At 39.3% G+C, this 17,926-nt stretch overlaps 1 protein-coding gene and 1 long non-coding RNA gene across 4 annotated transcripts in view; both read right to left on the bottom strand.

The window, feature by feature from the left end:
• Positions 1-16,856, bottom strand: part of LOC309797419 — a 45,511-nt gene extending 28,655 nt beyond the window's left edge. The window contains exon 1 of one of the 2 annotated variants that reach the window (XR_014292649.1): positions 16,752-16,856. This is a non-coding gene — a long non-coding RNA (uncharacterized lncRNA). The remainder of the gene's footprint in view (positions 1-16,751) is intronic. The other variant, XR_014292650.1, reaches the window with a different exon arrangement.
• LOC309797418 (uncharacterized protein) overlaps positions 1-17,926 on the bottom strand; it is a 262,284-nt gene that overhangs the window by 189,151 nt on the left and 55,207 nt on the right. The gene's annotated exons all lie outside the window — the stretch shown is intronic.

Below are 17,926 nucleotides of genomic sequence, written 5' to 3'. Positions count from 1 at the left end.
ATACATTTCCTACCCACCTTTTCCCAAAACACCCACAAGGAAATGCTACTATCATCTGATATTAGGTTCATCAATTTAAATTGCAGTTTTTGGTAGCTGTGGTTGCCAACGGTACTGGAATGTGTGATACTTTTACAAATCCTCTCCATGGCAAAATCTGATCTTCACAAGGTAAATCACAGTAGGTGCCTAAAGCCAAATGAAATATAGCTTTGTAGCTAGATTACCCAGCATTTTACTTAGAGGCACAATAGGATGTAGAAAAGGCCATTTCTCTTTCTGTCTTTTTCTGCTCAAAGGTCACTCACCATCTTACTTTTTATCAGCCATCTCAGAAGTTTTCCACAAATTTAGACTAAATAATGTCACTTAATGTGAATGTAGCTCAACATTCTGTTTTAGTACAGCTAATCTCACATTATTTTATTGGTGCTAAATATGTAAATCATCAGCAAATTTTTGTACTTAACTTTTTTTTTTGATGTGGACCACTTTTTAAAGTCTTTATTGAATTTGTTACAATACTGCTTCTGTTTTATGTTTTGGTTTTTTGGCTGCGAGGCATGTGGGACCATAGCTCCCCGACGAGGGATTGAACCCACACCCCCTACATTGGAAGGCGAAGTCTTAACCACTGGACCGCCAGGGAGGTACCTGTACTTAACTTTTAAAAATAATTAAAATAAGCTATTCAACACATTTTCCCTTAAAAAAAAAAAAAAGCAACTCTTCTTAGGCTGGCCCTGGGCACATACGTGACTTTGCCATTTTTTCCATGGACTATTTTCTTATCTGTTCTACTGTGTCACATGTGTTCTACCTTCTCAAAAAGAAGCATTTAAAAATTCATCTACGCACTCATGCATTCATACATTTATTAAATAAATCTATTGAACACCTACATACGGCACAGAAAAAAAGGCAGAAAACTAATCTGGGTTGCACAGAAAGTAATGAACTCAGTTAAAATTTTTGGTGAAAACAGGTGTTAATCTACTGGAAATTACATTTCATTACGGGGACTCACAGACTCAAGGAAAACCAAGACCTAAATAATAATAAAGTAATAAAAGCACTAGCCATTTACTGAGTGCCTGCTTGTACCTGACTCTGAAACTCTAAAATCATTACAGATGTTTTGAGGATTGTCTGATATAATTGTAATCTCCATTTTACAGATGAAAATAACAAGCTTCAGAGACATTAGGTTACTTGCCTCAAGTGAAGTGGCCCAGAAACTACAGAACTGGAAATTGAACCTTAGACTTCATAATGCCAAAGTCTGCTTTTAATCACAATGTGTATGTGTGTGTGTGTGTGTGTGAGAGAGAGAGAGAGAGAGAGAGAGAGAGAGAGAGAGAGAGAGAGAGAGAGAAACAGAGAAACAGAGAGAGAGAGAGAGAATGTGTTTAATAGAGAACTTCTGAGAAATGGCAAGAAAACTGCCAGGTATCCATAAAACAATAATTTAGGAGCTTCCTACTATACAAGTAATTGTTAATCATATGGCTGGACTAAGCATCTCTCACTTCTGAACTAAGAAATCAAAAGCTTCCAGAAGTTGTGTCTAAATTTTACACTTACATAAGATACTTCATACAGAATGCTCAAGTATAATAAATAAAGAGCCCTGAGAATACTGGAAGCATTCATATCAGTATGATTTCATATTGTGGATAATAGAGGATTTAAGAAATTGGCAGATGCAACTGCAGACTCATTTGTTATCATTTCTGTGAAGGGCAAGATAATTGAATAAAATGAGAAAAATGAAAAAAGAATGGCTAGCAATTTTAGGTCGTTTGCTTAATCTCCATACTAGGAAAGACTAAGCAAAAAAAAAAAAAAAAATTCTCGAAATTTTATTTTGAAAGCACCTACAAGTGTATATGGTCTTTTTCTACCAAATAACTTGGAATTATGAACTGTGAAATAAGTCTTATCTTCTCTGATGATAAAATTGCTGACTTTATTTGAAACTATGAAATGAAAAATGAGGTAATAATAAGAAATTCTTAAGAAAAGGAGTAGAAAAAACAAAATTATAAGAGTTATGTTAAAAAATATTTTGAAACAAACATAAAATCCCCATTACTGGTACAGAGCTTTTAAAACCTTATTTTGATTTTAAGTTTTAATAAATATTTATATGTTTACATAATTACTGTCATAAGGAAGACACAATTTTAGGTCAGCTTTCTTCATTCTTTCTTTATTAAGCATTATAATATAGTAACAGTGTAATTTTCTACTAAGTGGATATAATTTCCTAAACTGTTTTCCTATTTTTAACAATTAAAGGTGTTTCTAATTTTTTGTTATTGCAAATGACATGACAATGAGCATCTTTATATAATAATTTTCTGGATTATAAATTATTTATTGGCATAAGCTTCCAGAATTAGAATTAATGTGTAAAAAGCTATTAACATTTTATCTTGCTAGACATTGCCAAATTACTTGTCAAAAGATGGAACCAAATTATATTGCAAAAATCTTTGCCAACAGAAGACATTATATATAATTTTTGATTTTGCTAAATTAATACGTTGGAAACCTATGTTCCATTTCTTTGAATTCTTTGATAACAGAGTGCTGCTGGAGTCTGGGAGGGCAGCCATGTCCATGAAGGCTCCCCAGAGTTGGAGCGGGGAAGTAGAAAAAGGTAAAAAAAATACTAATTGTATTTTCCCTCGATTGTTATCTCTCACTCTTTTCTGGCTCTGTGTAACTTATATCCAGGTAGCTGGAGAAAAATCATGTGGCAGGGCAAATTGGTGTTCCAATAAATTAATAATCACCAGCTTCAAATGGATTTTCAAGACTGGAAATAGTGCTCTGACCTACAGTACGTTCTTTCTAATTCTCCTTAAGGACTATTTTCTGAGAAGCTTTACCTGCCCTCCTCAAATGTTCCTCCATCCTCTCTACTTCCTTCTCTCTGAGCTGGTGAGGTGCTTCATGACTCATTAAGAACACAGAAGTCAGTAAATAGTCCACTGCCAAATCCATTAATTCATTAGCGTTTGCGTTGGTCTTTGTGTTCCCTTTTACTACAGGAGTTAAAGGTAAAAGGCCATGTGCACTGCAGAAAGCATTTCATTCTCTCTCATCTCCTCAAGTACGTCACAGCCCTGCGTTTTCTACAGCCCATCTACTCCTTAGGAACGATTCTTGCCAAAATTCAACCTCATCCTAGACTAGTGACTCCAACTTAAAATGTTAAAAACTCTACGTGCAACATGAAAGCCTCCCTCCTCCCCTCCTCCCTGCATATCTTCTTTAGCCAATTCATGTCTGAACTTTTCAAAATTGTTATCTTCATATATTGTTTCCATGTCCTCACGTCCCATGTACTCTATAATTTACATCCATCTGACTTCTCTCACCGTAATCTCACTGCCCACTGTCCTGAAATTTTACTTATGGAGGTCACCAGCGATCTCCATGTCAGTATAGCCAACGAATAGTTTTTGTCCTATTTCTAGGCTCTTTCCTTCTTTAAAAAAGGAAAAGAAAAACAAAAACCGTTTTTTTTCTTCTATGCTTTTACACACTCATCATCTTCTGTCTTGGTATATTTTACTGGCTTTCTGTGTTTAATCTGATTTCTAGTATTCTATTGGTTTCCTTTATCTTCAGTGGAACAAAGCAGTATATGAAGGATTATTCTCAACAGTTAGTTCTCATAATATCAGTATTAGTAGCACCAGTCAATACTCTATAAGGCTTATCATGTGCCAGACACTATTCTAAGACACTGTTTAAATACATATATATAGACACACACAAATATATATGAGGTTTTCCTCCTCATAGGCCTATGAAATAAGCCTATTGTTATACCCATGTTACAAATGAGAAAACTGAGTCAATGAGAGGCCAAGGTCCCATGATCAGTACATGGTGAAGCCCCGCCTGAGTTGATGCTGGAACTTTAGAGTAGACATGATAAATAATGTCTCACAGATTGACCTTAAAAGTGAGCAACATTTAATTAATAACTTGTTAAGTATCAGAAAAAAATGGAACATTTTAAATTGAATGTATCAGTAACTAAGAATGACTCTTATTGAATGAAATTATTTTTCATTATTCTTTTGAAAGAAGAATATTCTTGTGTAAGTGTTTCACAGTTTTTTTTTCATTCACAAATTTATTCATTTATTGGACACACATTTCCTACACACCTTCTATGTGCCAGTGTCTGCTGCCAGCTGTTTTGCAAAATCAGAAGAAAAGGAAAGGTAATTCCTTTTCACCATTGCCTCAGCCAGAAAGCTTTCCCCAACAGGTTCTCAGAGGCTCTCCCAGAGAAACAGATTTCTCTTTTCCTGTATAATTAATCACAAATTGTAAGGTGCAGGGCTCGGCCATAGAGGGATGGATGGTCAGAGGTGTTCCATGCAAGGCTGGGGGAGGCTTTTGTGTTTGGTTAGCTGTTAGGAAATGCTAATTTCCTTTTCTCTTGCCATTAGGCACTAATTCCCTGCTGTGCCAGAAATTTTTTGCCGGCTGGGGCCAGAAAGGTGAAGGGAGCTGCACAGCACAAATGCCACAGAATCACCTGCACCAGGAAACTGCTGCTGGGCCAGGAAGGTGACTGTTCACCCAGCGTTTGTGCCAACAATGGACCTCACAACTCCTTTGCTTCTTGTCCTTGGGAGCAGGCCTAAGAGTAGGGACTAAATTCGGTCTCTGACTGTCTCAGGTCGCTAAGCGTGTACCCTACAGACGAGGTTCCACTAGCAATTAAGCATCTAATCCAAATCTCCTAGCTCAGGAACAAAAGCCAAGGCTTAACTCTTTCCTGGCTGCTGACTGCAAGGAGATCCGTGTTGCCTGCCCGTCAGAGCCACGTGTCTGCGTCCCCACATCTACTGCTCTGAAGGGGAGACAGCCCACAGCAAGCTCCCAAGCCCTACAGCACAGATACCCTGAAAGCTCGGGGAGGGCAATGTGTGTTCCTTCTGCTTCTCACAAACACAAGGCAAAACGGGCTGCACCCACCTCACCCTAACACCTCTGCCTCTGCAGGTCTCATCCCAGAAACGCCCTTTACTTTTAAGGAACCAGGTGGCCAGAACTGTGACCACAGATGACAATTTTTCTGCCATTTTATTTTAGCCCTATGCAAAGAGCCTCTAGCGTGGCCCTATGACTCTGTTCGCCTGGTGTTGACACCTTGTATGATCACCACCTCCCTCTGAGCATAGACAGGACCTGTGACTTTTTTCTAAACAATTGAATATGGCAAAGGTGAAGGGGTTTGGCAGATGTTATAAAGGTCCCAAGTCAAAAGGGTAAATCAAAAAGGAGATTATCCTGTGTGGCCTTAATCAGGTGAAAGCTCATAAAAGAGGCACCAGGCCTTCTACAGGCCAGAGACCCTCCTTGCTGGCTGAAGCAAGCAGCCACACTGAAGAAGCCCACAGGGAGGAACTGCATTGCCTCTAGGATCTGGGGTGGCCTCCAGTGACAATCAGCAAAAAGCTGGGGACCCCAGTCTTGGAGCAACCAGGATATGAATTCTGCCAACGTCCTGAATGAGCATGGAAGTCATTCCCCCCCAGACTGATGTCCACATGAAAATGTGGTCCACTCAACACGTTTATCAGAGCCTGGTGAGACCCCAAGCAGAGGACCCAGTGCCTGGACTCCTGACCCATAAAACCTGGGTTGTTTTAAGCCACTAATTTGTTACTCAGCAAACAGATAACTAATACAATTCCTAAGCATTCAGATCCTACATTTTTAAATGACTGGTGACTCAGCTGTATTGCAGCCATGGTCTTCATCATTAATAACTTTAAATCACCGGCCAATTAATATATTCCTTCTATTCATTGCCCCTTGGGTCCATGGTGCATATTTTTTGAGACCACTGAGCTCTTGAGATATTCTGTCAATCATTTCTCATTTCTTCTCAACCTTGCCTTTTTAGTCACTGAGAGCCCATATTGCAAAGAAAGATCTTAAAGTGAGTAGAAAACTACATTAAACAAAAATATATGGATCCTATGCTCGACACACAAATATTACAAAAATATATTCTTTTTCTTTTAATCAAGCTTTCACATGCACAAAGAGAAAATCATATTTTATTCCTGCTTGTCTTAAGCCTCATGAAGCCTTCAGTTCATAAACTTCTAGAAAACTTTCAAAGTTCTCAACAAATATGTTTTGTAGTTCAGATCATTTTAGAAATCAACTGCCATATACCAATAGGATTTTTTCCCCATGGAGTTTGACAAGCTGAACCTATTTATATGGAAGAGCGGGCCAAGAAAGGCTAGGATACTTCTAAAGACTCCAAATGCCAGATATGAAGAATTATTATAAAGTGATACTTTATAGTATATTATAAAGTATGATGTTGGCACAATGATTTAAAAAATAATAAACCAACAGAAGAAAAAGAGGTGCCCAACACAGGGCCATGCATGTATTTAAATCTGATATATGGAAGATGGGACATTACAAATCAGAGTGGAACAATGTTCTATATACTGATTGGTACCCCATGATAGGTTCCCAATATAGGGGTGGGGGATAAATAAAACGGAAGAAATCTTCATTTAGGAATTTAGTTAACTACCAAACAATGAAAAGAAAAAGAGGTAAAAAAAAGGTATAAGCCAGTATTTTTAAACTATAACACAGTAAACAGTTATATAAATCATGTTATTCATTGTGTTTTGCAATCATTTATCATTTTAAAACAATCTAGGGTTAAGAGAGGCTGACTGACCTTTTAAAATATATTAATTACTGCCTATGATTCAGCTCTTAAAAATATATGCTTAATTTGTGATTGAGAAAGGGGATTCATTTTAAAAAATAGCTTTAACATGCCTTTGGCCTAACAAAAGCCAAACATGGGATGTATTTCAAAATCATAGGATTATGAAGATTGGATGTGAGCATGATGAAACAAGATTGGTCATGAATTGATAAGTACTAAAGCAAAATAATGGGCATCTAGGGATTTATTATGTATGTGTGTGTTTGACATTTTCCATAACTAAGAAAGTATTTTTAAAAAGGACAAAAAAGAGTGTTTGGTAAAGCATCTCAAGTAAGAAAGTTAAACAATAAGTCCCCTACATACAAATGAGTTCCATTCCGAGAACGCGTTCCTTAAGTCCAAATTGTTTGTAAATCCAACAAAGTTAGCCTAGGTACCCAACTAACAAATCGGCTATATAGTACTGTACTGAAATAGGTTTATAATACTTTTCACACAAATAATACATACAAAACAAACAGAAAAAATAAAGAAAACATTTTTAATCTTACAGTACAGTACTCTGAAAAGTACAGTGGTACCAGCTACTTTACCTCTGCTTTTACGCTTGCTTCTGGACATCCTGGGCTTGAAATAAAGATACTCCACTACTGTCCTCTATACAGTTCTGTAAACTACACAAAAGCACAACCACCTGTAGAAGATGCATGCACGTGACAATTTACCCCAGACACTTGAACTTACGTGATTGGACATGAGAATGCATGTTTGCATCTTTGAATGTTCACAACTTGAAGGTTTGTATGTAGGGGACTTACTGGACAGAACTTGTGTGCTATTATTTTAAAAAAACACACATGTATATATGTGCATATATATGTAGGCATAATAAAATGTGCATAAAAATTTATGTTATATATATACACACACACACACATATATACGCATATATACATAATTAACATAACTTTTGGGGGCAGGCAAGTCTACATTCTTACACGGTCATGTTACAGGTGAGGATCCTGATCACTCCTGGGTGGTTATCTTCTGTTTGCCCTCCCAGGTCCCCTCTCCACCCTTCTCTGGTGAACTGGAAGGGTGAGGTTGACAGAATCCCAGCCCCTGAGACTTCTAACTGGGTCTGGGCCATGGAGAGCATCAGAGAGATGGGAGGGAGGGAGGAGGAAAGTGAAGGCAGGGGATTTGTTTCCCTGGCTTTCTCCCTGCTAGATAGCCTCCAAGTGGGCTAACTATGACCTTTTACTGAAGGTTACCGTACCTCTCAAGGAGACCAATTCTCCAGGGGTCCTTTTTCTGCTGGGGTCCTAAAACTGATCCCTCTCTTCTTCCCTTTGGACATAGAGATTGTCTCAGCTCCTAGCCCCAGGTTCCTGCACAATCCCTCCTATGGGGCTGTACTCACACCCTCGTAACAGTTTTGTGAGCCACCTGTTATCTATTAGGACCCTAATTACCACCCTCCTCATTAAACAATAGATGGTACACAGTTATTATAAATAGAGTTGGGGAGATTATTATTCTCTACATTTGCAAATACTTCCAGTATTGCAGTTATGTCCTAGGTGATTCCCAAACTGGACACAGCGGATATAGGAATAAAGGAAAAGAGAGATGTGCAATTGGGGGTTATCAACTAGCTACTCACTGGTCCACAAACCAGTTCCTTTTGCTAATAGACATGGAGGGAACTGAGAAGACAGTCCTTTCTCTGAGAAGCCCCAATTGTGAGAGCAATTCAGCTCTTTTAACTTTCCCTATATCTGAACCTAGACTCAGTGTTATAGGACTATTAGAGCACATCAAATATTTGCACTATAGTTACCTGGATACATGTATTTATCTCCTCCAGTAGGCTGTGAGCAATTCAAGGAAAAGAGTCCATCTCATTCAACTTTATATCCATGCCATCTAGCACAGTGTCTGCCATATAACAGACACAGTAAATGTTAATTGAATGAATAAATGCCTGCTTGAATAAATGAATGCCAGTGGGGCCAGTGTGTTCCATAGCAGGGCTCTAAACAGAGGCTCTTCTCACCTTCCAGTCACCATCTGGCTTCCAAAAGCAGCACCAAATCCAAATGTGACCTTGGTACCATGGAATAAAGAATCTTTCTCATCTGAATCACTCGCATCTGCCTCGCTACAGTCAACATAAGGTCTTGAGGCTGAGACACACCTTCATTTGTTAAAAGGGGGAGGGGAGCAGATGGCAAATGAAGGTACTAAAGCTCATTAATTCCTAATGGAGTTGTCCTCCTGGATGTAATTAGAACAAAAAGAAGAGCCAAAGGAGGAGGGTTTGGGAAATAAAGTAGGCAGCTGGAAGAGGTTCATGAACGGTATAAACCCTCAGGGAGCTTTCCATTAGAGAGAATAATAATGTCCACACTTCACAATGGCATAGTTCTCCTCAACCAGCAAAACACATCTGCATACATTATTTCAATAGCGTCTCAGGAAATGATTGTAAGACACAGAGGAGAGTTTTATTTTTCCAATTGTGTAAATTAAAAAAGTTAAACTTCTCCTCAGAGAAGTTAAGCCACCTGCCCTGAGTAACATGGCTAGAAAGTTGTAGAATAAGGATGGATTTCAAACATTCTGACACTGAATTTGGTCTCCATCCATTCCATGGCTATAAATGGAGAGAGTGACCTTCAGACCAATTCTAAAAAGCATGTGACACTCCACCCAGCTCAGCTATTCCACAGCATGCTCTTTTCTTCCATGCTCACTACCAATCACTTAAAGACAACCAGTTGCCTTCTATTTTTGATTGGCAAGTGGGACACAGAAGTTCTTATGAGCCTAGAGTTTTTATTTCTTTATGTCCCCATGGAAGACCTCAAGCCAAGAGAGAAGGGAACTCTTCCTATTAGACTTAGTTAACTGACTCCATTTCTTCCCACTGTTCCCAACACAAAATAAATTTATTCAAATATGTAGTTGCATTGAAATTGAGAATTACATATTGTACTTTGATCTTATAGGAAGTGTGCAGCATAAATCTGAGATATCAGCATTAAATGCAGAGACTTTATAACTAAGGGCTTGCTAGTAAGCCTGGGTTTTCATACTCAGGTCAGTCTACCCAAAAAGAAGTACGTTATTTGAAAATTGACTCTTTGCATTAAAGTAAACTTGCCCCTTAAAGTCTTCTTCTTCCTCTCTCAAAGACACACAGCTGACTTAGTTCAGAAGCAAGCTGAAAAGAGTAAGGAAGATGTTCTATTTAACCAGCATCAATTGCTTATAACTATCCTGTTCTCAGCATCTTTTCCCCCCAAGGAAGCATTCAGCCAACATTTTTATTGGACTGATGCCCAGATGGCTCCATTAATTCATGCAACTACCTTTGTTGGAGTGCTCCAGGCATTATTACTCATGAATCCTACAGAGCACAAATATATCTCTAGAAATACTGTCATTTGTATTACATATGACCTTAAAGCATCTTCATAAATTATACCTTCAAAGCAAACTAGAGAGCACTGAAGTCTTTTGCTATGTTAGTCATCTTAGTTTCACTAGACCCATTGTCTTTTCTTTACATATGCAATGTAACTAAATTGGTTTTAGTGATCTGGGTCCTTCAGATTCATCAACTTTATCGTAAAGTGTATAAGATATATGATCTTTAGATCTGTAATGGTATCTTTCTGCTCTGTGGGTTTCACTGGTTCAAACTTATCTTCCAATTATGTCTTCCTGAGATGTATTCTAGCTATGATGAGGGCTTCTAGGCTGTGGTTTATTTCTGGTACTGTATCTATTAAGTAATCAAACAAGAAAAACAACAAAAATTGTGCTTTGGCTTCATATACATTAGACCATTTAACATGAAACCTGTCCATTTTCAGAGATTTTGGCAACAAATATAGTCACTTAATTATTAAATTAGTTACCTTATCCTAAACAATTATCAGTAGCCCACCACAGTAATAAGAAAGTTCTTTCTCAAAATAATTACCATTTGATTTCCAATTGCTTATAAAATGAGCACTGCTTTCTACCCAAAATTTCCATGAAATCTTAAAGTCCCCTACTATGATTGTGTTACTGTCGATTTCTCCTTTTATGGCTGTTAGTATTTGCCTTATGTATTGAGGTGCTCCTATGTTGGGTGCATAAATATTTACAATTGTTATATCTTCTTCTTGGATCGATCCCTTGATCATTATGTAGTGTCCTTCTTTGTCTCTTCTAGTAGTCTTTATTTTAAAGTCTATTTTGTCTGATATGAGAATTGCTACTCCAGCTTTCCTTTGGTTTCCATTTGCATGGAATATCTTTTTCCATCCCCTTACTTTCAGTCTGTATGTGTCTCTAGGTCTGAAGTGGGTCTCTTGTAGACAGCATATATATGGGTCTTGTTTTTGTATCCATTCAGCCAATCTGTGTCTTTTGGTGGGAGCATTTAGTCCACTTACATTTAAGGTAATTATTGATATGTATGTTCCTATTCCCATTTTCTTAATTGTTTTGGGTTTGTTATTGTAGGTCTTTTCCTTCTGTTGTGTTTCTTGCCTAGAGAAGTTCCTTTAGCATTTGTTGTAAAGCTGGTTTGGTGGTGCTGAACTCTCTCAGCTTTTGCTTGTCTGTAAACGTTTTAATTTCTCCATCAAATCTGAATGAGATCTTTGCTGGGTAGAGTAATCTTGGTTGTAGGTTTTTCTCCTTCATCACTTTAAATATGTCCTGCCACTCCCTTCTGGCTTGTAGAGTATCTGCTGAGAGATCAGCTGTTATCCTGATGGGGATTCCCTTGTGTGTTATTTGTTGTTTTTCCCTTGCTGCTTTTCTATGATTTCTTTAATATGATTTAATTTTTGACAGTTTGACTAATATGTGTCTTGGCGTATTTCTCCTTGGATTTATTCTGTATGGGACTCTCTGTGCCTCCTGGACTTGATTAACTATTTCCTTTCCCATATTAGGGAAGTTTTCAACTATAATCTCTTCAAATATTTTCTCAGTCCCTTTCTTTTTCTCTTCTTCTTCTGGAACCCCTATAATTCGAATGTTGGTGCGTTTAATGTTGTCCCAGAGGTCCCTGAGACTGTCCTCTGTTCTTTTCATTCTTTTTTCTTTATTTTGCTCTGCATCAGTTATTTCCACTATTTTATCTTCTACCTCACTTATCCGTTCTTCTGCCTCAGTTATTCTGCTATTGATCCCATCTAGAGTATTTTTCATTTCATTTATTGTGTTTTTAATCAATGCTTGATTCATCTTTAGTTCTTCTAGGTCCTTGTTAACTGTTTCTTGCATTTTGTCTATTCTATTTCCAAGATTTTGGATCTTGGAAATAGAATCTTGGATCATCTTTACTATCATTATTCTGAATTCTTTTTCAGGTAGACTACCTATTACCTCTTCATTTGTTAGGTCTGGTGGGTTTTTATCTTGCTCCTTCTCCTGCTGTGTGTTTTTCTGTCTTCTCATTTTGCTTATGTTACTGTGTTTGGGGTCTCCTTTTTGCAGGCTGCAGGTTCGTAGTTCCCGTTGTTTTTGGTGTCTGTCCCCAGTGGCTAAGGTTGGTTTAGTGGGTTGTGTAGGCTTCCTGGTGGAGGGGACTAGTGCCTGTATTCTGGTGGATGAGGCTGGATCTTGTCTTTCTGCTGGGCAGGTCCATGTCTGGTGGTGTGTTTTGGGGTGTCTGCTGACTTTTTATGATTTTAGGCAGCCTCTCTGCTAATGGGTGGCGTTGTGTTCCTGTCTTGCTAGTTGTTTGGCTTAGGGTGTCCAGCACTGTAGCTTGCTGGTCGTTGAGTGAAGCTGGGTGCTGGTGTTGAGATGGAGATCTCTGGAAGATTTTCGCCGTTTGATATTATGTGGAGCTGGGAGGTCTCTTGTGGACCAGTGTCCTGAAGTTGGCTCTCCCACCTCAGAGGCACAGCACTGACTCCTGGCTCCTCAATTTGGGATGATGTGTTGTCTATTCATGTATTCCACAGATGCAGGGTACATCAAGTTGATTGTGGAGTTTAATCCGCTGCTTCTGAGGCTGATGGGAGAGATTTCCCTTTCTCTTCTTTGTTCTCACAGCTCCTGGGTCTCAGCTTTGGATTTGGCCCCGCCTCTGTGTGTAGGTCGCCGGAGGGCGTCTGTTCTTCGCTCAGACAGGACAGGGTTAAAGGAGCAGCCGCTTCGGGGACTCTGGCTCACTCAGGCCGGGGGGGAGGGAGGGGCACGGAGTGCGGGGCGAGCCTGCAGCGGCAGAGGCTGGCGTGACGTTGCACCAGCCTGAGGCACGTCATGCGTTCTCCCAGGGAAGCCGCCCCTGGATCCCGGGACCCCGGTAGTGATGGGCTGCACAGGCTCCCGGAAGGGCGGCGTGGACAGTGACCTGTGCTCGCACACAGGTCTCTTGGCAGCGGCAGCAGCAGCCCCAGCGTCCCACGCCCGTCTCTGGGCTCCGCGCTTTCAGTCGCGACTCGCGCCCGTCCATGGAGCCCCTTTAAGCAGCGCTCTTAATCCCCTCTCCTCGCGCACCAGGAAACCAAGAGGGAAGAAAAAGTCTCTTGCCTCTTCGGCAGCTTCAGAGTTTTCCCGGACTCCCTCCCGGCTAGCTGTGGCACATTAGCCCCCTTCAGGCTGAGTTCTCACCGCCAGCCCCAGTCCTCTCCCTGCGCTCTGACCGAGGCCCGAGCCTCAGCTTCCAGCGCTGTGCGCCCCGGCGGGCGAGCAGACAAGCCTCTCGGGCTGGTGAGCGCCGGTCGGCACCGATCCTCTGTGCGGGAATCTCTCTGCTTTACCCTACCCAGGTACGTGGGGAGTTTCTTGCCTTTTGGGAGGTCTGAGGTCTTCTGCCAGTGTTCAGTAGGTGTTCTGTAGGAGTTGTTCCATGTGTAGCTGTATTTCTGGTGTATCTGTGGGGAGGAAGGTGATCTCCACGTCTTACTCTTCCACCATCTTCCCCGGAAGTCTATCCTTCTTCTTCCTCCATGAAATCTTTTAATAAATATTCTTGTTTCATATTAGGAGTTTAAATGAATAAAGCATTATTCACATAAGAGAAATAAGTACTTTGATCTACTACATTATTTTCAAAAGGAAAGTAGAACCACAATGTATGATGATATCCTGAACATGATCTGGGACACAAAAAAATCAGTATTATCTGTGAAACCCTGAGCAAAATTTCTCTCCTTTGTGGACAGAAAACAACAATGTCATTCAGCTATTTACATATGGCCCAGATACTAATGAGGAACTGTTTCCTGCTTTCTGTGAAGGAAAAGTGAACTATGAATAAATATCACTGGGGTCATTATCACCTGCACACACAGGTAACTGGTGGCTTGCAACAAAATAGTGTCAGAAGCAAAATGGATCTGTAGCAGGAAAATCTGTCTTAAGGCATGATTGGGGGTAAAAGACTAACTGTGGATAAATATTTGTGGTGTCTGGCAAAGCTCTCCAAGTTTCAAGATGAGGAAAGACCTTTCACGCATATATGGAACTTTCCATGAGAGTTCTAGAGCCTTTCAACCTCAGAATATATCTGGCCTATCCTCTTTTCAAAAGGTAAACTGACAGGATCTTGGAGAAATGGGAGTTGAACCTACTCTTAGAGATCTTCAGAGAAGAGGAATTTCAGCTTCCTGGCTTAGCTACGTTGCTTCTATCTAGTTTATTTTACATGGCCACACTTATCATGCTTAAAAATCAGCCCAAGTCCACCTGTTATTTTTTTTTAGCAGCATTCACTCATTTATTCAATAATTATATATTGAGCACCTCTTATAGTCCAGGCACAACTTTAGTAGCTGGGATTCAAGAGAGAACAAAAGAGACCATAATTCTTCCTCTTGTTGTCTTTATTATTCTAGCAATAAACAGTTCAATTCCCCGTAACATCCTTATTTCTTGTATGAAATTGGGTCAACTTCTTTGACCAAAGCTAGTTTTGTTAGAATTTAATTTCTTTAACAAAAAATTCAGCGACATGAAAACCAACACTAGTTTTGTACTCACAATTTGACAGCATTTGGGGCTGGTTCTTTTTTATTATTTGTCATTCCCATGTTTCCTAGAGGTGTACCCTGAACTGAAGAACAGTTTCCCTCCATCCTGGAAGGATACCAGTTCAACCGCATACGCATCCCTGAGGGACACAGGCGGAATGTGAAGAAAGAGGGGGCCTAGCCAGCCATATGGCCCATTCAACATTGGGGAAAAATGGAACTGCCTTTACATCAAGTTTCCTAGGGAGGATATAGGGAAAGCTTGTACAGAATTACCACTCCAGCTAATCTGTAACTATTGCTACTACTACCATTGTCCTTTGACCTCACATACATTAGAATACTCGGTCCTCACAGCAACTCCATGAGGAACAGATGAGAAAACAGGCTGGAAAAGGTAAGTGACTTGTCTACAATTAACAGCTCTGACAAATGGTGGTGCTGAAATTCAAACTTATTTCAGGGGTCCGTCTCATGAAAAACCTATGATGTTAGTTACCTAATAAAACCATAGAAAGGGAGGAAAACCTAGGCAGAACACTCTATGACATAAATCACAGCAAGATCCTTTTTGACCTACCTCCTAGACAAATGGAAATAAAAACAAAAATAAACAAATGAGACCTAATGAATTAAAAGCTTTTGCACAGCAAAGGAAACCATAAACAAGATGAAAAGACAACCCTCAGAATGGGAGAAAATATTTGCAAATATTTGAAGCAACTGACAAAGGATTAATCTCCAAAGTTTACAAGCAGCTCATGCAGCTCAATATCAAAAAAACAACCCCATCCAAAAATGAGAAGACCTAAATAGACATTTCTCCAAAGAAGATATACAGATTGCCAACAAACACATGAAAGGATGCTCAACATCACTAATCATTAGAGAAATGCAAATCAAAACTACAATGACGTATCACCTCACACCAGTCAGAGTGGCCATCATCAAAAAATCTAGAAACAATAAATGCTGGAGAGGGTGTGGAGAAAAGGGAATCTTCTTGCACTGTTGATGGGAATGTAAATTGATACAGCCACTATGGAGAACAGTATGGAGATTCCTTAAAAAACTAAAAATAGAACTACCATATGGCCCAGCAATCCCACTACTGGGCATATACCCTGAGAAAACCATAATTCAAAAAGAGTCACGTAGCACAACGTTCATTGCAGCTCTATTTACAATAGCCAGGACATGGAAGCGACCTAAGTGTCCATCGACAGATGAATGGATAAAGAAGATGTGGCACATATATACAATGGAATATTACTCAGCCATAAAAAGAAACGAAATTGAGTTATTTGTAGTGAGGTGGATGGACCTAGAGTCTGTCATACAGAGTCAAGTAAGTCAGAAAGAGAAAAACAAATACCATATGCTAACACATATATATGGAATCTAAAAAAAAAGGTTCTGAAGAACCTAGGAGCAGGACAGGAATAAAGACACAGATGTAGAGAATAGACTTGAGGACACGGGGAGGGGGAAGGGTAAGCTGGGTGAAGTGAGAGTGTGGCATGGACATATATACACTACCAAATGTAAAATAGATAGCTAGTGGGAAGCAGCCACATAGCACAGGGAGATCAGCTCAGTGCTTTGTGACCACCTAGAGGGGTGGGGAAGGGAGGGTGGGAGGGAGACGCAAGAGGGAGGAGATATGGGGATATATGTGTATGTATAGCTGATTCACTTTGTTATAGAGCAGAAACTAGCACACCATTGTGAAGCAATTATACTCCAATAAAGTTGTTTAAAAAATAGAAACGAATTAAACTTTAACCATCATTATTTCATCCTATAGAATGACATAACCCAAGAGAAAAAGATAGAGGTGTTGAATATCACTCATGCATTTTCAGTTCCTTCTGTGAATCTTAGCTACTGTAATAAAAGCATTGTTTTGAGCATTGTTTTATATGCATCCTCATATAAGACCACACATGCTTGTATCGATTAAAATTTAAAAGAAACAAATATTAACTGCAGATATCTAGTTCTCTTACCTTGAACAAAGTAGCTTCAGGTGCTTCCACTTTTGAAGCTGGATAAATATCAGACAGGAACGAAGTTCACTTTAGTTTGGTCCAGGAAGAAAAAAGATTCACAGCTCTGAGAATAAAGAAAGAATCAGACCTTGTCAGGGCATTTGGTTCTAATTAACTAGTGACAAAATGGTTCTACACTGCAACTATGTAAAAGTGGCTGAGTTATTTGAGCTAGGAAAGGTCAAAAACAATGATTATGATCAAGATATTATTATTACTGCATATACTTTTGATTATTGGGAGTGAATTTTCCTCTCTCTTTTCCTCATTAAAATTTTATGGTTTATCAATTTAAAGTTGATAAGTGAACAAGATAATTTAACATTATTTTGATAATGGAGCATATTCCTTGTAAAACATAAATCCCTGGAGGCTTTCTCAATTCGCCTTCTTCTATCCCCACAAAGCTGCCTCTGTCTAGTATTGAGCCATGGCTTTGCTCAAGAAAGCAAAACAAAACACAAATTATCTAGTGGTAGCAATCTGAATGAAGACCTGGCCCAGAGGACAAAAAATGTGATTTAACATAAAATAGGATGTCATGATCTAAACTACTCATTTGGCATTTACCATAAATCCCTGAGTACCATTAGTTGTCTTTTCAGATAAATTCAATAAAAATTTATTGACTATTTTCCATGTACAAGCACTTTGCTAGATATTAAGAAAATGGAGGTGAATAGAAGACCAGGCTCTCTTCTCTGCAATCTATCTTTGAAGAAAGGAATATATGCAAACAATCCTGACATAATTTCAGGGTTAGAGTGAAAAAATAGCATACTTTTGAAGAGTAATGCTAACTTGAAATGATTATATTTTATTCTTTCTGATCTATTGTAAACCCTTGGAAACCAGAAATTTGTATTTTTCAGAATCTTTGCACGTGAGTATTTTAATCAGTAGTCCTTTTTAGTGAAGGACAGAAATTGTGTATGTTCTAAGGTACACGTGTAGCCTGATATCAGCTTCAGACACAGTTGGATCAGGCTTTTTTGTTTTTTGGTTTTTTGGTACGCGGGCCTCTCACTGTTGTGGCCTCTCCCGTTGCGGAGCACAGGCTCTGGACGCACAGGCTCAGCGGCCATGACTCACGGGCCCAGCTGCTCCACGGCATGTGGAATCCTCCCAGACCG

The sequence above is a fragment of the Mesoplodon mirus genome, assembly GCF_964341445.2.
Source record: "Mesoplodon mirus genome assembly, contig: HAP1_SCAFFOLD_518, whole genome shotgun sequence".
Lineage (NCBI taxonomy): Eukaryota > Metazoa > Chordata > Mammalia > Artiodactyla > Ziphiidae > Mesoplodon > Mesoplodon mirus.
This window is presented reverse-complemented; position numbering and strand designations above follow the sequence as displayed.